Source organism: Carcharhinus amblyrhynchos, unplaced genomic scaffold (genome assembly GCF_965287045.1).
Source record: "Carcharhinus amblyrhynchos unplaced genomic scaffold, sCarAmb.v2.hapA scaffold_69, whole genome shotgun sequence".
NCBI lineage: Eukaryota > Metazoa > Chordata > Chondrichthyes > Carcharhiniformes > Carcharhinidae > Carcharhinus > Carcharhinus amblyrhynchos.
The window spans coordinates 790291-814746 of record NW_027649809.1 but is presented as its reverse complement, the minus strand read 5'-3'; the positions used below and the strand labels follow the sequence as shown (position 1 = coordinate 814746).

Sequence of the window (24456 nt, the reverse complement as noted above, 5' to 3'; positions counted from 1 at the left end):
CCACCGAACCTGCACATCTTTGAACACGAAGGGGCAACTTAGCATGACCAATCCATCTAACCTGCACATCTTTGGACACTACGGGACAATTTAGCATGGCCAATCCACCTAACCCGCACATCTTTGGACACTAAGGGGCAATTTATCACGGCCAATCCACCTAACCCACATATCTCTGGACTGTGGGAAGAAACTGGAGCAACAGGGAGGAAACCAACGCAGACACGGGGAGAACATGCAAATGTCACACAGGCCAGGAGCTCCCTGGTGCTGAGAAGCAGCAGTACTAACCCCTGCGTCACCCTAGCAAACGGACTCGTTGTTTCCTGCTCAAAGTCGCCAAGAATACAAGGGTACAAACCAAGAATAAGGAATAAAAACTCAAATCCTATTTGAAACTTTTTTTTCCCCCGTTTTCATGGAGCTAGCTGTTTGATTACTAGGAACGCAAATGTCTCAAGCATTACTCTAAGTACTTCTGTGCTTAGAGGCAATACCAAAGCAAGTTTGAGAGAAATTATCTCAAAGAAGAAAAAAAATCAGTTTATTAATAAATCAATGTTTTGGAACATTAGCGTTGCTGCCTCACAGCACCAGAACCCTGGGTTTGATTCCCAGCTTGGGTCACTGGCCGTGTGGAGACTGCACATTCTCCCGTGTCTGCACAGGTTTCCTCCCACAGCCCAAAGATGCACAGGTTAGGCTGACTGGCCACGCTAAATGGGCACGAACGTAGCTTATTAGTTACAAGTAAGGCTTACATTAACACTGCAATGAAGTTACTGTGAAAATCCCCCAGTCTGGCGCCTGTTCGGATAACACCAAGGGAGAATTTAGCACGGCCAATGCACCCTAACCATCACGTCTTTCAGAGGGTGGGAGGAAACCGGAGCACGCGGCGGAAACCCACGCAGACACGGGGAAAGAATGTACAAACGCCACGCAGGCAGTGACCCAAGCCGGGAATCGAACCCAGGTCCCTGGCACTGTGAGGCAGCAGTGCTAACCACTGTGCCACCCAGCGTCTGAAGGGCTAGCAAGACAAATGCATGGGGTTACATGGATAGGGCCTGAGTGGGATTGTGCTCAGTGCAGACTCGAATTCAGCAGAAGCACAACAACCAAATAACAGCCAGGAGTCATGAACACACCAAATCTTCAGGAGGTGGGTTTTTAAGAAGTTTCAGAGCAGATCAGATGCGCAACGCTGGTCACCGTAACTTCACAAACTCAGTGCAAGAAGAGTTCCTTCAAGTCCGTATCAACACAATTAATGGGATGCTGGCCTTCATAGCGAGGGGGATTGAATAAAAAAGTAGGGAGGTCTTGCTGCAGCTGTATAGGGCATTGGTGAGGCCGCAGCTGGAGTACTGTGTGCAGTTTTGGGCGCCGCACCTGCGCAAGGATATTTTGGCCCTGGAGGGAGTGCAGAGGAGGTTTACTAGGCTGATACCGGAGTTGAGGGGATTGAGCTATGAGGAGAGGCTGAATAAACTAGGCTTGTACTCGTTAGAGTTTAGAAGAATGAGGGGAGATCTCATTGAGACGTATAAGATGATGAATGGGATGGATAGGATAGAGGTGGAGAGACTCTTCCCGCTCAAAAAAGACAGTAGGACTAGGGGGCACAGCCTCAAGATAAAGGGGAGGCGGTTTAGAACGGAGTTGAGGAGGAACTTCTTCACTCAAAGGGTGGTGAATCTCTGGAATTCTCTGCCCGTTGAAGTGGTGGAGGCTGCCTCGCTAAATATTTTTAAGAAGCGGGTTGATGGGTTCTTGATAAGAGAGGGGATTAAGGGTTATGGGGAGAGGGCAGGAAAGTGGAACTGAGCCACAACAGATCAGCCATGATCTTATTGAATGGCGGGGCAGGCTCGAAGGGCTAGATGGCCTACTCCTGCTCCTATTTCTTATGTTCTTAAAAGCACGCAAACTCCCACCTGATCCCATTTACCAGTAGTCGGGCCAGAACCCTGAATGTCTGTGATGTCCCAAGTGCTCACCAAGGTACTTGGTATCATCACAGAATCCCTACAGTGCAGAAGAGGTTACTTGGTCCGCCACACCTGAAAACTAGGGGCATCTTACCCAAGCCTACCCACCCCCCCCCCCACAATATACACACTTTGGGCACAAAAGGGGCAATTTAATATGGCCAATCCACCTAACCTGCACATCCGCGGGAAACTTGGAGGATTCTCGCGCTAACAAGGGGGAAGAATGTGCAAAACTCCAACACAGACACTGACCGAAAGAACAGAAATCGAATCTGGGTCCCCTTTTCAAAAGGATGTGAGGCAACCCATCACCACCGCCCTTCCAGTTAGCGCTACACAGACCGTCACCACCCTCTGGGTAAGAAAAGTTCCTCCTCGTATCCCTCCTAAACCTCACTAGCTAGCTCGATCCATCAATCGCTAGCTCTGTGAAAGCGCGGGGGTGGGGGGAAACGTTTCAAATATGATTTGAGTTTTATTCTGAACCTTGGGTTGTGCCTAGTTCTTGGTTGGTGCCCTGGATTCCAGCAGGTGGTGATGGCAGCAGTCCAGACACAGCAAGATCCCAGAGTAGCAACGGTCCCCCCGAACAAATGGTGACTTTTGAGCAGGAAACAACCAGACCATTGGCAAGGGTGGCACAATGGCTCGGTACCCTGCTCACCTGGAACCCACGTCCTCTTGTGACTTGACCCTTCAACGATGGGATACAGCCGCTCCGCATCTTTGAGAAACCCGGGCCGGTTTTACCACGGTGCGTAGGTGTTACCAGCCAGGCCAGAGATCCTTCCCTGTGCTTGAACTGAGTGCCCTTGTGAGGTCGCTGCAGATGGGCAGTTAACACAACCGCACGGCCAATTCACACACAGGTTAGGGCAGGCCAGGCAAAGCTGGCAGATTTCCTTTACTTCATTTATTGCTACGAGGAGATTGGAACCTGTAACCTCAGAGTATTGTTACTGTCTAATATTACATGTTTCCCCCTGAACAGGGTGACCACTGCTGGAAGTAAAAAGCGTGCAAGAGAGTGAGCACAAGAGCCAGAAAATACTCAAGACACTCAAGGCTGGGAGGAATACTGCAGTGAAGACACACACAACTCCTGGTTCAATCACATTTTAATTAAAAATCGGACCAAGCTGGGAGAAGCCACAACGTACAGATTCCACGTCCGATCCAGGGAGGCAGAGTTCATCCACAGGCCACCACCAGAAGTGCAGATGCTACGCCACAACCAGTCAGGGAAGGCTTTCTGTGAGAGCAGGGCACAACAAAACTTGGATTTATACAGGTCCATTCAGAACATCAGGAGACCCACAGTACTGACAGCCAATGCCGCAGTCAGCAACCACAGTCACGTTAAGAGGTGAGCACTCAATTAAAACACATGGGGTTCGATACAAAGCTTCCTGTGCACTGTCCCTCATCAAACGCTCCTAGGACAGGTACAGCACGGGCTCAGATACAGAGTGAAGCTCCCTCTACACTGTTCCCAAACACACTCAGGACAGGTACAGCATGGGGTTAGATACAGAAGCCCCCAAATTATGTTTAGAAAGTCAGAACTTGTCCCAGTTACATTCGGCACAGCCGTGTCACGGGTCAGACACTGGCGGCTTCCTTGACTGGACTCTGTTCCTCTCAGCCAACACTCGGCGGTACAAACTACTCATGGGATAAGAGCACGTACCATGGCGGTGGGCTCAGTCACAGAGATGACATGGACAGAATTGTACCTGTGACACTGCAATCATGTCAGCATGTCTGTTGATTCTCACATCTGTTCCAGATTCCAACCTGCAATAAACCACACAAAAAAATGGAGATGACAAGGAAAAGTCACCCCTTTCACTATCCCTAACGTACATTACTACGGTGGGCAGAGGCGAGATGCAGTATGTGACATCAAATAGAGGCAGAATGAACACATTGGCCTTTTACTTGATGCTAAAATGAACACTTTCCTTGTCAAGTTTTTGTGCACTTGAAGAAAACAGAGGGATCAGGATGAATTGAACAGGGCAAGGTGCCAGGAGACAGCTTGTACGCGATGGCCAAGTGACAAAGGGTTAAGAGTAGTAGATTTTCTCCATTTGCAAACATCAGGAAATACAATACAAATTCAGATAGGTTACATTCAAGGGTTAGAGGCAAAAGGGCTTGCAGACCTAGGAGACATTGTATCTAACCCTGAGAAACAGAGTAAAACACTCTCTACACTACCCCCATCAAACACTCACAGGACAGGTTCAGCATGGAGTTAGGTACAGAGTAAAGCTCCCTCTACACTGTCTCCCCCATCAAACACTCCCAGGACAGGTACAGCACAGGGTTAGATACAGAGTAAAGCTCCCTCTACACTGTCCCCAATCAAACACTCCCAGGACAGATACAGCACGGGGTTAAATACAGAGCAAAGCTCCTTCTACACTGTTCCCCCATCAAACACTCCCAGGACAGGTACAGCACGGGGTTAGATACAGAGTAAATCTCCCTCTACACTGTCCCCCCATCAAACACTCCCAGGACAGGTACAGCACAGGGTTAGATACAGAGTAAAGCTCCCTTGACACTGTTCCCAAACACTCCTAGGACAGGTTTAGCGCAGGGTTAGATACAGAAGCCTCCAAATTATGTTTAGAAAGTCAGAACTTGTTCCAGTTACATTCGGCACAGCCGTGTCACGGGTCAGACACTGGCGGCTTCCTTGACTGGACTCTGTTCCTCTCAGCCAGCACTCGGCGGTACAAAATACTCATGGGATAAGAGTATTACCATGGTGGTGGGCTCAGCCACAGAGATGACATGGACAGAATTGTACCTGTGACATTGCAATCGTGTCAGCATGTCTGTTGATTCTCACATCTGTTCCAGATTCCAACCTGCAATAAACCACACAAAAAATGAAGAGATGACGAGGAAAAGTCACCCCTTTCACAATCCCTAACATAGATTACTATGGTGGGCAGAGGGGAGATGCAGTATGTGAGATCAAATAGAGGCAGAATGAACACATTTGCCTTTTACTTGATGCTAAAATGAATACATTCCTTGATAAGTTTTTGTGTACTTGAAGAAAACAGAGGGATCAGGATGAATTGAACGGGGCAAGGTGTCAGGAGACAGGTTGTGTGCGAGGGCCAAGTGATGATGGCTTAAGAGTATTAGATTTTCTCCATTTGTAAACATCAGTAAATAACGTGATACGAATTCAGGTAGGTTACGTACGAGGGTTAGAGGCAAAAGGGTGTCCAGACGAAGGAGACACTGTTTCTCACCCTGAGAAACAGAGTAAAGCTCCCTCTACACTGTCCCCATATCAAACACTCCCAGGACAGGTACAGCACAGGGTTAGATACAGAGTAAAGCTCCCTCTACACTGTTCCCTATCAAACACTCCCAGGACAGGTACAGCACAGGGTGAGATACAGAAGCCTCCAAATTATGTTTAGAAAGTCAGAACTTGTCCCAGTTACATTCGGCACAGCCGTGTCACGGGTCAGACACTGGCGGCTTCCTTGACTGGACTCTGTTCCTCTCAGCCAGCACTCGGCGGTACAAAATACTCATGGGATAAGAGCACGTACCATGGCGGTGGGCTCAGCCACAGACCCATCACGCGGCCAGGACCATACCTGTGACATTGCCATCCTGTCAGCATGTGTGTTGGCTCTCATCTGTTCCAGATTCCAACCTGTAATAAACCACATTAAAAAATGACGAGATAAAGAGGACACGTCACCCCTTTCACAATCCCCAACGTACATTGCTATGGTGGGCAGAGGGGAGGATCAGGTCAGAGAGATTTACATCATGGAAACAAGCCCTTCAGCCCAACTGGTCCACTCCACCCTTTTTGAAAACCCCTAAGCTAGCCCCAATTGCCCATGTTTGGTGAATACCTCTCGATACCCACCTGAACCATGCAACTGTCTAAACGCATTTTAAAAGGCAAAATTGTTCCTGCCTCTATTTCCACATCTGGCTGCTTGTCCCAAGACACTCACCACCCCGTGTGTGACAAAAGGTGCCCCTCTGGATGCTTGTGTAGCTCTCTCCTCTCACTTTAAACCTGTCCACTCAAGTTTTAGACTCCCTGACCTTTGAGAAAGATATTGACTTTCTTTCAGATACAGAGTAAATCTCCCTCTACACTGTCCCCATCAAACACATCCAGGACAGGTACAACACAGGGTTAGATACAGAGTAAAGCTCCCTCTACACTGTCCCCATCAAACATTCCCAGGACAGGTACAGCACAGGATTAGATACAGAGTAAAGCTCCCTTGACACTGTTCCCAAACACTCCCAGGGAAGGTATAGCACAGGGTTAGACACAGAAGCCTCCAAATTATGTTTAGAAAGTCAGAACTTGTCCCAGTTACATTCGGCACAGCCGTGTCACGGGTCAGACACTGGCGGCTTCCTTGACTGGACTCTGTTCCTCTCAGCCAGCACTCGGCGGTACAAAATACTCATGGGATAAGAGTATTACCATGGTGGTGGGTTCAGCCACAGAGATGACATGGACAGAATTGTACCTGTGACATTGCAATCGTGTCAGCATGTCTGTTGATTCTCATCTGTTCGAGATTCCAACCTGCAATAACCACACAAAAAATGAAGAGATGACAAGGAAAAGTCACCCCTTTCACAATCCCTAACATACATTACTATGGTGGGCAGAGGCGAGATGCAGTATGTGACATCAAACAGAGGCAGAATGAACACATTTGTCTTTTACTTGATACTAAAATGAATACATTCCTTGATAAGTTTTTGTGTACTTGAAGATAACAGAGGGATCAGGATGAATTGATCGGGGCAAGGTGTCAGGAGACAGGTTGTGTGCGAGGGCCAAGTGATGATGGCTTAAGAGTATTAGATTTTCTCCGTTTGTAAACATCAGTAAATAATGTGATACGAATTCAGGTAGGTTACCTACAAGGGTTAGAGGCAAAAGGGTGTCCAGACGAAGGAGACATTGTTTCTCAGGGTGAGAAACAGAGTAAAGCTCCCGCTACACTGTCCCCCCATCAAACACTCCCAGGACAGGTACAGCATGGGGTTAGATACAGAGTAAAGCTCCCGCTACACTGTCCCCCCATCAAACACTCCCAGGACAGGTACAGCACAGGGTTAGACAGATTCTCTAGACCCATTTTAACCATGTAACTGTCTAAATGCTTTTCACAAGACAAACTTGTACCTGCCTCTACTTCTACCTCTGGCTGCTTGTTCCAGACACTCACCACCCTGTGTGAAAAAAGTGCCCCTCTGCAAACTTTTGTATCTCTCTGTTCTCACCTTAAGCCTATGCCCTCTAGTTTTAGACTCCCTGACATTTGGGAAAAGGTACTGACATTCTTTTAGATAGAGGATAACTCTCTACACACAGTTCCCCCAAACACATCCAGAGTAGGCACAGCGTTTGGTTAGATTCAGAGTAAAGCTCCCGTTCCACTGTCCCCATCAAACACACACAGGACAGGTCCAGCACGGGGTTAGATACAAAACAAACCTCCTTCTACACTGTCCCCCAATCAAACACCTCCAGGACAACTACAGCACAGGATTAGATACAGAGCAAACCTCCTTCTACACAGTCCCCTCCCATCAAACACTCCCAGGACAGGTACAGCACAGGGTTAGATACAGACTAAAGCTCCCTCTACACTGTCCCCATATCAAACACTCCCAGGACAGGTACAGCACAGGGTTAGATACAGACTAAAGCTCCCTCTACACTGTCCCCCCATCAAACACTCCCAGGACATGTACAGTACGGGGTTAGACACAGAAGCCTCCAAATTACGTTTAGAAAGTCAGAACTTGTCCCAGTTACATTCGGCACAGCCGTGTCACAGATCAGACACTGGCGGCTTCCTTGACTGGACTCTGTTCCTCTCAGCCAGCACTCGGCGGTACAAACTACTCATGGGATAAGAGCACGTACCATGGCGGTGGGCTCAGCCACAGACCCATCACGCGGCCTGGACCATACCTGTGACATTGCCATCCTGTCAGCATGTGTGTTGGCTCTCATCTGTTCCAGATTCCAACCTGTAATAAACCACATTAAAAAAATGACGAGATAAAGAGGACACGTCACCCCTTTCACAATCCCCAACATACATTGCTATGGTGGGCAGAGGGGAGGATCAGGTCAGAGAGATTTACATCATGGAAACAAGCCCTTCGGCCCAACTGGTCCACTCCACCCTTTTTGAAAACCCCTAAGCTAGCCCCAATTGCCCATGTTTGGTGAATACCTCTCGATACCCATCTGAACCATGCAACTGTCTAAACGCATTTTAAAAGGCAAAATTGTTCCTGCCTCTACTTCCACATCTGGTTGCTTGTCCCAAGACACTCACCACCCCGTGTGTGACAAAAGGTGCCCCTCTGGATGTTTGTGTAGCTGTCTCCTCTCACCTTAAACCTGTCCACTCCAGTTTTAGACTCCCTGACCTTTGAGAAAGATATTGACTTTCTTTCAGATACAGAGTAAAGCTCCCTCTACACTGTCCCCATCAAACACTCCCAGGACAGGTACAACACAGGGTTAGATACAGAGTAAAGCTCCCTCTACACTGTCCCCATCAAACACTCCCAGGACAGGTACAGCACAGGATTAGATACAGAGTAAAGCTCCCTTGACACTGTTCCCAAACACTCCCAGGGAAGGTATAGCACAGGGTTAGACACAGAAGCCTCCAAATTATGTTTAGAAAGTCAGAACTTGTCCCAGTTACATTCGGCACAGCCGTGTCACGGGTCAGACACTGGCGGCTTCCTTGACTGGACTCTGTTCCTCTCAGCCAGCACTCGGCGGTACAAAATACTCATGGGATAAGAGTATTACCATGGTGGTGGGCTCAGCCACAGAGATGACATGGACAGAATTGTACCTGTGACATTGCAATCATGTCAGCATGTCTGTTGATTCTCACATCTGTTCCAGATTCCAACCTGCAATAAACCACACAAAAAATGAAGAGATGATGAGGAAAAGTCACCCCTTTCACAATCAATCCCTAACGTACATTACTATGGTGGGCAGAGGTGAGATGCAGTATGTGACATCAAATAGAGGCAGAATGAACACATTTGTCTTTTACTTGATGCTAAAATGAATACATTCCTTGTTAAGTTTTTGTGTACTTGAAGAAAACAGAGGGATCAGGATGAATTGAACGGGGCAAGGTGTCAGGAGACAGGTTGTGTGCGAGGGCCAAGTGATGATGGCTTAAGAGTATTAGTTTTTCTCCATTTGTAAACATCAGTAAATAACATGATACGAATTCAGGTAGGTTACCTACAAGGGTTAGAGGCAAAATGGTGTCCAGACGAAGGAGACATTGTTTCTCAGGGTGAGAAACAGAGTAAAGCTCCCTCTACACTGTCCCCCCATCAAACACTCCCAGAACAGGTGCAGCACAGGGTTAGACAGATTCTCTAGATCCATTTTAACCATGTAACTGTCTAAATGCTTCTCACAAGACAAACTTGTACCTGCCTCTACTTCTACCTCTGGCTGCTTGTTCCAGACACTCACCACCCTGTGTGAAAAAAGTGCCCCTCTGCAAACTTTTGTATCTCTCTGTTCTCACCTTAAGCCTATGCCCTCTAGTTTTAGACTCCCTGACATTTGGGAAAAGGTACTGACATACTTTTAGATAGAGGATAACTCGCTACACACAGTTCCCCCAAACACATCCAGAGTAGGCACAGCGTTTGGTTAGATTCAGAGTAAAGCTCCCGTTCCACTGTCCTCATCAAACACACACAGGACAAGTCCAGCACGGGGTTAGATACAGAGTAAAGCTCCCTCTACACTGTCCCCCCCATTGAACATTCACAGGACAGGTACAGCACGGGGTTAGATACAAAGCAAACCTCCTTCTACACTGTCCCCCCCCCATCAAACACTCCCAGGACAGGGACAGCACGGGGTTAGATACAGACTAAAGCTCCCTCTACACTGTCCCCATATCAAACACTCCCAGGACAGGTACAGCACAGGGTTAGATACACAGTAAAGCTCCCTCTACACTGTCCCCCCATCAAACACTCCCAGGACATGTACAGTACGGGGTTAGACACAGAAGCCTCCAAATTACGTTTAGAAAGTCAGAACTTGTCCCAGTTACATTCGGCACAGCCGTGTCACAGGTCAGACACTGGCGGCTTCCTTGACTGGACTCTGTTCCTCTCAGCCAACACTCGGCGGTACAAAGTACTCATGGGATAAGAGTATTACCATGGTGGTGGGCTCAGCGACAGAGATGACATGGACAGAATTGTACCTGTGACATTGCAATCGTGTCAGCATGTCTGTTGATTCTCACATCTGTTCCAGATTCCAACCTGCAATAAACCACACAAAAAATGAAGAGATGACAAGGAAAAGTCACCCCTTTCACAATCAATCCCTAACGTACATTACTATGGTGGGCAGAGGCGAGATGCAGTGTGTGACATCAAATAGAGGCAGAATGAACACATTTGCCTTTTACTTGATACTAAAATGAATACATTCCTTGATAAGTTTTTGTGTACTTGAAGAAAACAGAGGGATCAGGATGAATTGAACGGGGCAAGGTGCCAGGAGACAGGTTGTGTGCGAGGGCCAAGTGATGATGGCTTAAGAGTATTAGATTTTCTCCATTTGTAATCAGTGAATAATGTGATACGAATTCAGGTAGGTTACCTACAAGGGTAAGAGGCAAAAGGGTGTCCAGACGAAGGAGACATTGTTTCTCAGGGTGAGAAACAGAGTAAAGCTCCCTCTACACTGTCCCCCCATCAAACACTCCCAGGAGAGGTACAGCACAGGATTAGATACAGACTAAAGCTCCCTCTACACTGTCCCCATATCAAACACTCCCAGGAGAGGTACAGCACAGGATGAGATACAGAGTAAAGCTCCCTCTACACTGTTCCCTATCAAACACTCCCAGGACAGGTATAGTGCAAGGTTAGATACAGAAGCCTCCAAATTATGTTTAGAAAGTCAGAACTTGTCCCAGTTACATTCGGCACAGCCGTGTCACGGGTCAGACACTGGCGGCTTCCTTGACTGGACTCTGTTCCTCTCAGCCAGCACTCGGCGGTACAAACTACTCATGGGATAAGAGCACGTACCATGGCGGTGGGCTCAGCCACAGACCCATCACGCGGCCTGGACCATACCTGTGACATTGCCATCCTGTCAGCATGTGTGTTGGCTCTCATCTGTTCCAGATTCCAACCTGTAATAAACCACATTAAAAAAATGACGAGATAAAGAGGACACGTCACCCCTTTCACAATCCCCAACGTACATTGCTATGGTGGGCAGAGGGGAGGATCAGGTCAGAGAGATTTACATCATGGAAACAAGCCCTTAGGCCCAACTGGTCCACTCCACCCTTTTTGAAAACCCCTAAGCTAGCCCCAATTGCCCATGTTTGGTGAATACCTCTCGATACCCATCTGAACCATGCAACTGTCTAAACGCATTTTAAAAGGCAAAATTGTTCCTGCCTCTATTTCCACATCTGGCTGCTTGTCCCAAGACACTCACCACCCCGTGTGTGACAAAAGGTGCCCCTCTGGATGCTTGTGTAGCTCTCTCCTCTCACCTTAAACCTGTCCACTCCAGTTTTAGACTCCCTGACCTTTGAGAAAGATATTGACTTTCTTTCAGATACAGAGTAAATCTCCCTCTACACTGTCCCCATCAAACACATCCAGGACAGGTACAGCACAGGGTTAAATACAGAGTAAAGCTCCCCCTACACTGTCCCCCATCAAACATTCCCAGGACAGGTACAGCACAGGATTAGATACAGAGTAAAGCTCCCTTGACACTGTTCCCAAACACTCCCAGGACAGGTTTAGCGCAGGGTTAGACACAGAAGCCTCTAAATTATGTTTAGAAAGTCAGAACTTGTTCCAGTTACATTCGGCACAGCCGTGTCACAGGTCAGACACTGGCGGCTTCCTTGACTGGACTCTGTTCCTCTCAGCCAGCACTCGGCGGTACAAAATACTCATGGGATAAGAGTATTACCATGGTGGTGGGCTCAGCCACAGAGATGACATGGACAGAATTGTACCTGTGACATTGCAATCATGTCAGCATGTCTGTTGATTCTCACATCTGTTCCAGATTCCAACCTGCAATAAACCACACAGAAAATGGAGATGACGAGGAAAAGTCACCCCTTTCACAATCAATCCCTAACGTACATTACTATGGTGGGCAGAGGGGAGATACAGTGTGTGACATCAAATAGAGGCAGAATGAACACATTGGTCTTTTACTTGATGCTAAAATGAATACATTCCTTGTTAAGTTTTTGTGTAGTTTGGCCTTGGAGAGAGTGCAGAGGAGGTTTACTAGGCTGATACCGGAGTTGAGGGGGTTGAGCTATGAGAGGCTGAATAAACTAGGCTTGTACTCGTTAGAGTTTAGAAGAATGAGGGGAGATCTCATTGAGACGTATAAGATGATGAATGGGATGGATAGGATAGAGGTGGAGAGACTCTTCCCACTCAGAAAGGACAGTAGGACTAGGGGGCACAGCCTCAAAATAAAGGGGGGGCAGTTTAGAACGGAGTTGAGGAGGAACTTCTTCACTCAAAGGGTGGGGAATCTCTGGAATTCTCTACCCGTTGAAGTGGTGGAGGCTAAGTCGCTAAATGTTTTTAAGACACGGGTTGATGGGTTTTTGATAAGAGAGGGGATTAAGGGTTATGGGGAGAGGGTGGGAATGTGGAGCTGAGCCACAACAGATCAGCCATGATCTTATTGAATGGCGGGGCAGGCTCGAGGGGCCAGATGGCCTATTCCTGCTCCTATTTCTTAAGTTCTTGTTATGTTGAAGAAAACAGAGGGGGATCAGGATGAATTGAACAGGGCAAGATGCCAGGAGACAGGTTGTGTGCGAGGGCCAAGTGATGATGGCTGAAGAGTATTAGATTTTCTCCATTTGTAAACATCAGTAAATAATGTGATACGAATTCAGGTAGGTTACCTACAAGGGTTAGAGGCAAAAGGGTGTCCAGATGAAGGAGACATTGTTTCTCAGGGTGAGAAACAGAGTAAAGCCCCCTCTACACTGCCCCCCCATCAAACACTCCCAGGACAGGTATAGCACGGGGTTAGATACAGAGTAAAGCTCCCTCTACACTGCCCCCCCATCAAACCCTCCCAGGACAGGTACAGCACGGGGTTAGATACAGAGTAAAGCTCCCTCTACACTGTCCCCCCATCAAACAATCCCAAGACAGGTACAGCACCGGGTAGGCAGATTCTCTAGATCCATTTTAACCATGTAACTGTCTAAATGCTTCTCACAAGACAAACTTGTACCTGCCTCTACTTCTACCTCTGGCTGCTTGTTCCAGACACTCACCACCCTCTGTGAAAAAAGTGCCCCTCTGCAAACTTTTGTATCTCTCTGCTCTCACCGTCAACCTATGCCCTGTAGTTTTAGACTCCCTGACATTTGGGAAAAGGTACTGACATTCTTTTAGATACAGGGGATAACTCTCTGCACACAGTTCCCCCAAACACATCCAGAGAAGGCACAGCGTTTGGTTAGATTCAGAGTAAAGCTCCCGTTCCACTGTCCCCAGATCAAACACTCCCAGGACAGGGACAGCACGGGACTAGATACAGAGTAAAGCTCCCTCTACACTGTCCCCCCCATCAAACACTCCCAGGACAGGTACAGCACAGGGTTAGATACAGAGTAAACCTCCCTCTACACTGTCCCCATATCAAACACTCCCAGGACAGGTACAGCACAGGATTAGATACAGAGTAAAGCTCCCTTGACACTGTTCCCAAACACTCCCAGGACAGTTATGGCGCAGGGTTAGACACAGAAGCCTCCAAATTATGTTTAGAAAGTCAGAACTTGTCCCAGTTACATTCGGCACAGCCGTGTCACAGGTCAGACACTGGCGGCTTCCTTGACTGGACTCTGTTCCTCTCAGCCAGCACTCGGCGGTACAAACTACTCATGGGATAAGAGCACATACCATGGCGGTGGGCTCAGCCACAGACCCATCACGCGGCCAGGACCATACCTGTGACACTGCGATCCTGTCAGCATGTGTGTTGGCTCTCATCTGTTCCAGATTCCAACCTGTAATAAACCACATTAAAAAAATGATGAGATAAAGAGGACACGTCACCCCTTTCACAATCCCCAACGTACATTGCTATGGTGGGCAGAGGGGAGGATCAGGTCAGAGAGATTTACATCATGGAAACAAGCCCTTCAGCCCAACTGGTCCACTCCACCCTTTTTGAAAACCCCTAAGCTAGCCCCAATTGCCCATGTTTGACAAATACCTCTCAATACCCATCTTAACCATGCAACTGTCTAAATGCATTTTAAAAGGCAGAAAATTGTTCCTGCCTCTACTCCCACATCTGGCCGCTTGTCCCAGACACTCACCACACCATGTGTGAAAAATGTTCCCCTCTGGACACTTGCATATCTCTCTCCTCTCACCTTAAACCTGTCCACTCCAGTTTTAGACTCCCTGGCCTTTGAGAAAGATATTGACTTTCTTTCAGGTATAGAGTAAAGCTCCCTCTACACTGTCCCCATCAAACACATCCAGGTCAAGTACAGCACGGGGTTAGATACAGAGTAAAGCTCCCTCTACTGTCCCCCATCAAACACTCCCAGGACAGGTACAGCACGGGGTTAGATACAGAGCAAGGTTCCCTCCACGCTGTTCCCAAACACTCCCAGGACAGGTATAGCGCAGGGTTAGATACAGAAGCCTCCAAATTATGTTTAGAAAGTCAGAACTTGTTCCAGTTACATTCGGCACAGCCGTGTCACGGGTCAGACACTGGCGGCTTCCTTGACTGGACTCTGTTCCTCTCAGCCAGCACTCGGCGGTACAAACTACTCATGGGATAAGAGTATTACCATGGTGGTGGGCTCAGCGACAGAAATCACATGGACAGAATTGTACCTGTGACATTGCAATCATGTCAGCATGTCTGTTGATTCTCACATCTGTTCCAGATTCCAACCTGCAATAAACCACACAAAAAATGAAGAGATGATGAGGAAGTCACCCCTTTCACAATCCCTAACGTACATTACTACGGTGGGCAGAGGCGAGATGCAGCGTGTGACATCAAATAGAGGCAGAATGAACACATTTGTCTTTTACTTGATGCTAAAACGAATACATTCCTTGTTAAGTTTTTGTGTAGTTGAAGAAAACAGAGGGGGATCAGGATGAATTGAACGGGGCAAGGTGCCAAGAGACAGGTTGTATGCGAGGGCCAAGTGACGAAGGGTTAAGAGTATTAGATTTTTTTCCATTTGTAATCATCAGTAAATAATATGATACGAATTCAGGTAGGTTACCTACAAGGGTAAGAGGCAAAAGGGTGTCCAGATGAAGGAGACATTGTTTCTCAGGGTGAGAAACAGAGTAATGCTCCCTCTACACTGTCCCCCCATCAAACCCTCCCAGGACAGGTACAGCACGGGGTTAGACAGATTCTCTAGATCCATTTTAACCATGTAACTGTCTAAATGCTTTTCACAAGACAAACTTGTACCTGCCTCTACTTCTACCTCTGGCTGCTTGTTCCAGACACTCACCACCCTGTGTGAAAAAAGTGCCCCTCTGCAAACTTTTGTATCTTTCTGCTCTCAGCTTAAACCTATGCCCTCTAGTTTTAGACTCCCTGACATTTGGGAAAAGGTACTGACATTCTTTTAGATACAGAGGATAACTCTCTACACACAGTTCCCCCAAACACATCCAGAGTAGGCACAGCGTTTGGTTAGATTCAGAGTAAAGCTCCCGTTCCACTGTCCCCATCAAACATACGCAGGACAACTACAGCACGGGGCTAGATACAGAGTAAAGCTCCCTCTACACAAACCCCCCCATCAAACATTCACAGGACAGGTACAGCACAGGGTTAGATACAGAGTAAAGCTCCCTCTACACTGTTCCCAAACACTCCCAGGAGAGGTACAGCGCAGGGGTTAGATACAGAAGCCTCCACATTACGTTTAGAAAGTCAGAACTTGTCCCAGTTACATTCGGCACAGCCGTGTCACGGGTCAGACACCGAGAGCTTCCTTGACTGGACTCTGTTCCTCTCAGCCAGCACTCGGCGGTACAAACTACTCATGGGATAAGAGCACGTACCATGGCGGTGGGCTCAGCCACAGACCCATCATGTGGCCAGGACCATACCTGTGACATTGCGAGCCTGTCAGTATGTGTGTTGTTTCTCACATCTGTTCCAGATTCCAACCTGCAATAAAACACACAAAAAGTGATGAGATGACAAAAAGTCACCCCTTTCACAATCCCTAACGTACACTACTATGGTGGGCAGAGGCGAGATGCAGCATGTGACATCAAATAGAGGCAGAATGAGCACATTGGTCTTTTACTTGATGCTAAAATATCAAGTTTTTGTGTAGTTGAAGAAAACAGAGAGGGATCAGGATGAATTGAACGGGGCAAGGTGCCAGGAGACAGGTTGTGTGCGAGGGCCAAGTGATGATGGCTTAAGAGTATTGGATTTTCTCCATTTGTAATCATCAGTAAATAACGTGATACGAATTCAGGTAGGTTACGTACGAGGGTTAGAGGCAAAAGGGCTTCCAGACGAAGGCGACGTTACTTCTCAGGGTTAGATACAGAGTAAAACTCCCTCTATTCTGTTCCCATCAAACACTCCCAGGACAGGTACAGCAAAGGGTTAGATACAGCGACCTCCATATTACGTGTAGAAAGTCAGAACTTGTCCCAGTTACATTCGGCACAGCCGTGTCACGGGTCAGACACTGGCGGCTTCCTTGACTGGACTCTGTTCCTCTCAGCCAGCACTCGGCGGTACAAAATACTCATGGGATAAGAGTATTACCATGGCGGTGGGCTCAGCCACAGAGATGACATGGACAGAACTGTACCTGTGACATTGCAATCGTGTCAGCATGTCTGTTGATTCTCACATCTGTTCCAGATTCCAACCTGCAATAAACCACACAAAAAATGATGAGATAAAGAACAGTCGCCCCTTTCACAATCCCTACCGTACATTACTATGGCGGGCAGAGGATAGGATAGAGTCAGCTCGGTTTACGGCATGGGAACAGGCCCTTCGGCCCAACGTGTCCACGCCACCTTTTTTTTTCAAACCCTGAAGCTAGTCCTCATCGCTCACATTTGGCCCTAACTCTCTATACTAATTTTAACCATGTAACTGTCTAAATGCTTTTTAAAAGACAAAATAATATCCTCCTCTTACTTCTACCTCTGCCTGCTTGTTCCAGACACTCACCACCCCGAGTGTGAAAAAAGTCCCCCTCCGGACACTTTTGTATCTCTCCCCCCTCGCCCGAGGGCGCAGCCTCAAAACGGCGGGGGGTGACTCAAAGGGTGGTGAGTCTCTGGAATTCTCTGCCCATTGAAGTGGCAGAGGCTACTTCGCTGAATATATTTAAGTCACGGGTAGATAGGTTTCTGATGGACAGAGGGATTAAGGGATATGGGGAGAAAGCAGGAAAGTGGAACTGATCCACTTCAGAGCAGCCACGATCTTGTTGAATGGTGGGGCAGGCTCGAAGGGCTATATGGCCTCCTACTGCTCCTACTTCTTATTATCTGAAATCTATGCCCTCTAGTTTTAGACTCCCTGATCTTTGAGGAGAGATATTGACTTTCTTTGAGATGCAGAGGATAGCTCTCTCCACACAGTTCCCCATCAAACACACCCAGAACAGGCAAAGCATGAGGTTAGATTCAGAGTAAAGCTCCCTCTCCACTGTCCCCATCAAACACTCCCAGGACAGGTACAGCACGGGGTTAGATACAGAGTAAAGCTCCCTCTCCACTGTCCCCCCCCATCAAACACTCCCAGGACAGGTACAGCACGGGGTTAGATACAGAGTAAAGCTCCCTCTATACTGTCCCCCCCATCAAACACTCCCAGGACAGGTACAGCACGGGATTAGATACAGAGTAAAACTCCCTCTCCACTGTCCCCCCCCATCAAACACTCCCAGGACAGGTACAGCACGGGGTTAGATACAGAGTAAAGCTCCCTCTCCACTGTCCCCATCAAACACACCCAGACTTCGACTGGAGCAAGGCAGGGAGGAACCATTTGTGGCTGGTGTAAAAAGGGTAAGAGACTGACTTTTCCCCCCTAGTTTCAGTGAAAAGCGGAAGTCGACCGACCGCGGGGTGACCTGGGAAGGATTTTTTATTTTTTGTTTAGCGCGCGGGAGGTTTAACAAGCAGGCCGCATTATCCAGTGGGCAGCGTAGTGAACAGGTAGCAGAGTGACAGCTGAAGGGCTTTGACTCAACGGGCTTAGGTGGAAACGGGTGAGGCAGGGTAGGTTTAGTTCTTCGTTCGTAAAAACTAAGTAAACAAAATAAGGACGGAGGGTCAGGTGATGTGTTGTTCCTGCGTGATGTGGGAGCTGGTGGCCCCCACTGCACTTCCCAGCGAGCATGCCTGCACTCAGTGTTGGTTGCTTGAGGAACTCTGGCTCAGGGGTTGATGAGCTGGATTCTGAGCTTCGGATGCTGTGACACATCAGGGAGGGGGAGAGTCACCTGGACGCTGTGTTTCAGGAGACAGTCACACCCCTTAGACTAACTAACTCGAATTCGGCCAGTGGTCAGGGTCGAGAGGGTGTGGCTGCAGGTGAGGCAGGTAGAGGGATCCAGGAGGTAAGAGTTCCAGGGGCCTCAAGTCCCTGAACCTGTCCAACGACAGGTTCGAGATTCTTGCTCCCTGCGTGGATGGGAACGAGGACCGCAGGGAGGATGAGCAAACTGACCACAGCACCGTGGTACGGATGTAGTTGTAATTGGGGATAGTAGAGTTAGGGGCATTGACACTGTTCTCTGTGACCAGGATCGAGAATCCCGAAGGTTGTGTTGCCTGCCTGGTGCTCGGGTTCAGGATCTCTCATCTGGGCTGCAGAGGGATTTGGAGAGGGAGGGTAAAAATCCAGTCGTCGCGGTCTACCAACGACACAGGTGAAACAGGAACAGAGTTTCTACTAAGGGAACATGAACAGCTAGGAGCCAAATTAGAAAGCAGGACCAAAAAGGTCCCCTGGATTACTACCTGAGCCACGAGCAAATTGGCACAGGGTCAGTAAGATTAAGGAGGTAAAATGTGTGGCACAAAGATTGGTGTGGGAGGAATGGGTCTGAATTCATGGGACATTGGCACCAGTATTGGGAAAGATGGGACCTGTTCCGACAGGATGGTCTTCATCTGAACCGTGCTGGGACCAGAGTCCTGGGCAACATGACAGCTCAGTGACTATCACTGTTTGCTGTGCAGATACATGGATTTGGGCCGGTGTCTGTGGGAGTTTGCACGTTCTCCCCGTGCTTGCATGGGTTTTCTCTGGGTGCTCCGGTTTCCTCCCACGCCCCCAAAGATGTGCTCTTCAGCTGATTGGTATTAACAAATTGTCCCTAAATTAGGCGTCTCTCAATCTGGTTATAATTCCTTTATTGTGGAATCCAATAAGCATAGACAAAAGTCACAGGTAGAAGAGGGCACTCACAATGTTAAAATGGTGGCGCAGACTTGTTGGGCCGAAGGGCCTGTTCCCTGCACTGTGTTGTTCTTTGAATTGTATAACTAAGGCTGTAGATAGGGCTTTAAACTAAATGGGGAGGGGAGGGAGCGTTCAGTTGTATGGAGAATTACAAAATCAAAGGTAAAGGAGAGGGTAGGAGTGCAACTAGTTAAAAGGAGCCGAGGGCTCAGGGGAGGTTAGTAAAGTTTCCAGACCACGGAATAGAAGAGAGTACAGGAGGTGGCAGGAATCTAACCTCAGGCAGAGTAAAAAAAGGGGAGTGGTCAACACAGTGCAGAGAGGTGGTGTGGGGAAGAATAACCAGTCTGCGACAGGAAGAGACAGAGCGTGCAAATAAAGGAATGCACTAGCAAATCGGATCTTATGGAAACACATAAGATTGTGAAAGGAATAGCTAAGCCTTTTATAGGTGCACCATTGAAAGCACTCTTTCTGGTTGTGTCACAGCTTGGTATGGGCTCCTGCTCTGCCCAAGGAATCTACAAAAGGTTGTGAATGTAGCCCAATCCATCACACAAACCATCCTCCCACCCACTGACTCTGTCTGCACTCCCCACTGCCTCGGGGAAAAGCAGTCAGCGTAATCAAGGACCCCACGCACCCAGGACATTCTCTCTTCCACCTTCTTCCATCGGGATAAAGATACAAAAGTCTGAGGTCACGTACCAACCAATTCAAGAACAGCTTCTTCCCTGCTGCCGTCAGACTTTTGAATGGACCTACCTCACATTAAGTTGATCTTTCCCTGCACCCTGGCTATGACTGTAACACTACATTCTACACTCTCTCCTTTCCTTCTCTATGAATAGCATGTTTGTCTGCGTAGCTTTTTTTTATTTATTAGTCACAAGGCTTACACTAAAACTGCAATGAAATTACTGTGAAATTCGCCTAGCACACAAGAAACAACACTTTTCACGATATGCTAATACACATCAAAAAAATAAATCACAAAGATAGACGCAGGGAGGTTGTTTGCACTGGCTGGTGAAACTAGAACTAGGGGGCATGGCTTCAAAATAAGGGGGAGCAGATTTAGGACTGAGTTGAGGAAGATCTTCTTCACACAAAGGGTTGTGAATCTGTGGGATTCCCTGCCCAGTGAGGCTACCTCACTGAATCTTTTTAAGGCAAGGATAGATAGATTTTTGAACAGTAGAGGAATTCAGGGTTATGGTGAGCGAGTGGGTGGGTAAGTGGAGCTGAGTCCATGAGAAGATCAGCCATGAGATTTCCCCTGAGCTTGGACAAAGGGTCGTCTGGACTTGTAACGTCAGCTCTTCTCTCTCCTCACAGGTGCTGCCAGACCTGCTGAGATTTTCCAGCATTTTCTCTTTTGGTTTCAGATTCCAGCATCTGCAGTAACTTGCTTTCATTCAGCCATGATCTTATTGAACGGCAGAGCAAGCTGGAAGAGACAGATGGCCTAGTCCTGCCCCTGGTTCTTACATGGGTCAGATGAGTATGGAGTCATAGAGGTTTACAGAATGGAAACAGGCCCTTCAGCCCAACTTGTCCATGCTGCCCCCTTTTTTCTTAAGCCACCAAGCTAGTCCCAATTGCCTGTGTTTTCCCTCTATACCATCTTACTGTCTAAACGCTTTTTAAAAGACAAAAATTGTATCCGCCTCTACTATTGCCTCTGTATTTGCAGTACTCCAAAAGCTTATGCTTAGGACTTTAAGCGGGTGTTGCGAGACTTCTTACTGTGCTTACCCCAGTCCAACACCGGCAACTCCATACCACAGAAAATGGGGGCAGCATGGACAAGTTGTGTCTGTATATGCCCTGTTGGTCAACACAAGTCCTCACTCAACTAACGAAGGGGCAGCGCTCCAAAAGCTCGTGCTACCAAATAAACCTGTTGGGACTTTTAACTTGGTGTTGCGAGACTTCTAACTGTGCTTACCCCAGTCCAACTCTACACCATAAAAAAAGAGGGGCACGGCATGGACAAGTTGGGCCGAAGGGCCTGTTTCCATGCTGTAAACCCCTACAATTGGTGATACTGGGAAATAGTGATCATAACGTCATTATGATCAGAATTGGGGGGATGGGGGGGGAAATAAAGGGTCATTAAACTTATCTAAAAACAACGATGCTGCCTGCTGGCGAATAAATGTTTCAGATCAAGATGCAAAATAAGACAGGCACTGGGTTAAAAGCCCAGCTTTAAGGGCGCAGAGAGGCTGGCAGATCAGGACGGACTGAGGACTCGGGTGAGAAGCAACACACATCAAATCAAAAGATTTGGGACATCACATCGTTTCTTTTTTCAACCGAAATCTTACCCAGCCGAGTGCTGACCGTCGTTTCCAACTGCTGGCGGCCGAATCCGGGGCTCTGGAGTGAAGGATGGCGATGGATTCAGGGGAGAAGCCCAGACGCTCACTGCCCCACCTCCATCTTGCCGGCGCCCACAGAAAGAGAGAGAGAGAAGGGCGGGGGGAAGGGCTTGAAGGCAGTGCGCGCGCAGCTTCCGGAGGCAGCCGAACCCCCGAGGGTGACTTCGGCAGTTTCCGGAGGCGGCCGATCTCTCCCCCACGAGAGACTTCGGCGATTTCCGGCAACAGCCAGAACCCAAGGGCTCAGAACGTCATCTTTGTCCTGGATCTCATGTTTCTTTTTGCAATTTCTCTGATTAAAACAATGTACTAAAAGGTGCTGCCTTTGGCTGAACGTGTTCTGTTCAGAGAGAGAGGGAAACTGTTCCACACAGGAGGAGCAGACCATTCAGCCCATCTAGGCTACTCTCCCATTCAATACCATCAGGACTAATGGAATCCCAACAGTGCACTCAACTCACTGACCCTGCACCGACCACAATCCCACCCAAGCCCTATCCTCATAACCCCACATATTTACTCTGCTAATCCCCCTGACACTAAGGGGCAATTTAGCATGGCCAATCCACCTAACCCGCACATCTTTGGACACTAGGGGGCAATTTAGCATGGCCAATCCACCTAACCCACACATCTTTGGACACTAGGGGGCAATTTAGCATGGCCAATCCACCTAACCTACAATCTTCAGACACTAAGGAGCAATTTAGCACGGCCAATCCACCTAACCTGCACATCTTTGGACACTAAGGGGCAATTTAGCATGGCAATCCCCCTAACCTACAATCTTCAGACACTAAGGGGCAATTTAGCACGGCCAATCCACCTAACCTGCACATCTTTGGACACTAAGAGCAATTTAGCACAGCCAATCCACCTAAACTGCACACCTTTGGACACTAAAGGGCAATTTAGCATGGCCAATCCACCTAACCTACAATCTTCAGACACTAAGGGGCAATTTAGCATGGCCAATCAACCTAACCCGCACATCTTTGGACACTAAGAGCAATTTAGCATGGCCAATCCACCTAACCTGCACATCTTTGGACACTAAGGGACAATTTAGCATGGCCAATCCACCTCCCCTTCATATCTTTTGACTGAGAGAGGAAACTGGAGCACCCGGAGGAAACCTGTGCAGACAAGGGGAGAATGTACAAACTCAACTCAGACAGTCACCTAGGGCTGGTATTGAACCTGGGTCCCTGGTGCTGTGAGGCAGCGTGCTAACCATTGCGTTGCCATGTTGCCTTACAATGTTGGGCTTCAACTCTAGCTCCCACCCCAAGTCACACATCATCCTGACTTGGAAATATATCAGCTTCACTGTCACTGGGTCAGAATCCTGGAACTCCCTCCCTAACAGCACTGTGGGTGTACCTACACCACACGGGGACTGCAGCTGGCTGAAGACGGTGGCTCACCCACCACCTTCTCAAGGGGCAATTAGGGATGGGCAATAAATGCTGGTCTAAACAGTGATGCCCACATTCTGTGGAAGACATGTTCTTCCATGCTCTTTGATTAAGGTGAACTGGTGAAGCGACAATAATCTCTCCCTCAATGTCAACAAAACGAAGGAGATTGTCATCAACTTCAGGAAGCGTAGAGGAGAACACGCCCTGTCTACATCAACAGGGATGAAGTAGAAAGGGTCAAGAGCTTCAAGTTTTTCGGAGTGCAGATCACCAACAACCTGTCCTGGTACCACCCGCCATCCCGACACTATAGTTAAGAAATCCCACCAACACCTCTACTTTCTCAGAAGACTAAGGAAATTTGGCATGTCCGCTACGACTCTCACCAACGTTTACAGATGCCCCATAGAAAACATTCTTTCTGGTTGTATCACAGCTTGGTATGGGCTCCTGCTCTGCCCAAGATCACAAGGAACTACAAAAGGTCGTGAACGTAGCCCAATCCATCACACAAACCAGCCTCCCATCCACTGACTCTGTCTACACTTCCCGCTGCCTCGGGGAAAAGCAACCAGCATAATCAAGGACCCCCACACACCCCGGACGTTCTCTCTTCCACCTTCTTCCATCGGGAAAAAGATACAAAAGTCTGAGGTCACGTACCGACCGACTCAAGAACAGCTTCTTCCCTGCTGCTGTCAGACTTTTGAATGGACCCACCTCGCATTAATTTTGATCTTTCTCTGCACCCGAGTTATGACTGTAACACTACATTCTGCACCCTCTCCTTTCCTTCTCTATGAATGGTATGCTTTGTCTGTATAGCACGCAAGAAACAATACTTTTCACTGTATCCCAATACATGTGACAATAATAAATCAAATCAAATCCTTCTCCCCTATGTACTCTATGAATGGTATGCTCTATCTGTATAGTGCACAAGAAACAATACTTTTCTCTGTATCCCAATACATGTGACAATAATAAATCAAATCAAATCCTTCTCCCCTGTGTACTCTATGAACGGTATGCTTTGTCTGTATAGCGCACAAGAAACAATACTTTTC

The 24456-nt window shown here is 48.0% G+C and overlaps 1 long non-coding RNA gene across 11 annotated transcripts; it reads right to left on the bottom strand.

Moving 5' to 3' along the window:
* Nucleotides 1-3097: 3097 nt before the first annotated feature.
* Nucleotides 3098-22034, bottom strand: LOC145337752 (uncharacterized). 11 transcript variants are annotated; one of them, XR_013885389.1, is made up of 15 exons: nucleotides 21915-22034; nucleotides 16964-17024; nucleotides 16239-16299; nucleotides 14988-15048; nucleotides 14082-14140; nucleotides 12101-12161; nucleotides 11193-11251; nucleotides 10307-10367; nucleotides 8909-8969; nucleotides 8002-8060; nucleotides 6539-6597; nucleotides 5633-5691; nucleotides 4819-4879; nucleotides 3734-3794; nucleotides 3098-3249 (listed from the first exon to the last, which is right to left on the bottom strand). It is a non-coding gene; the product is annotated as an uncharacterized LOC145337752 (long non-coding RNA). The 11 variants fall into 11 exon arrangements; XR_013885392.1 differs by lacking the exon at nucleotides 3734-3794; XR_013885390.1 differs by lacking the exon at nucleotides 6539-6597.
* Nucleotides 22035-24456: the final 2422 nt, after the last annotated feature.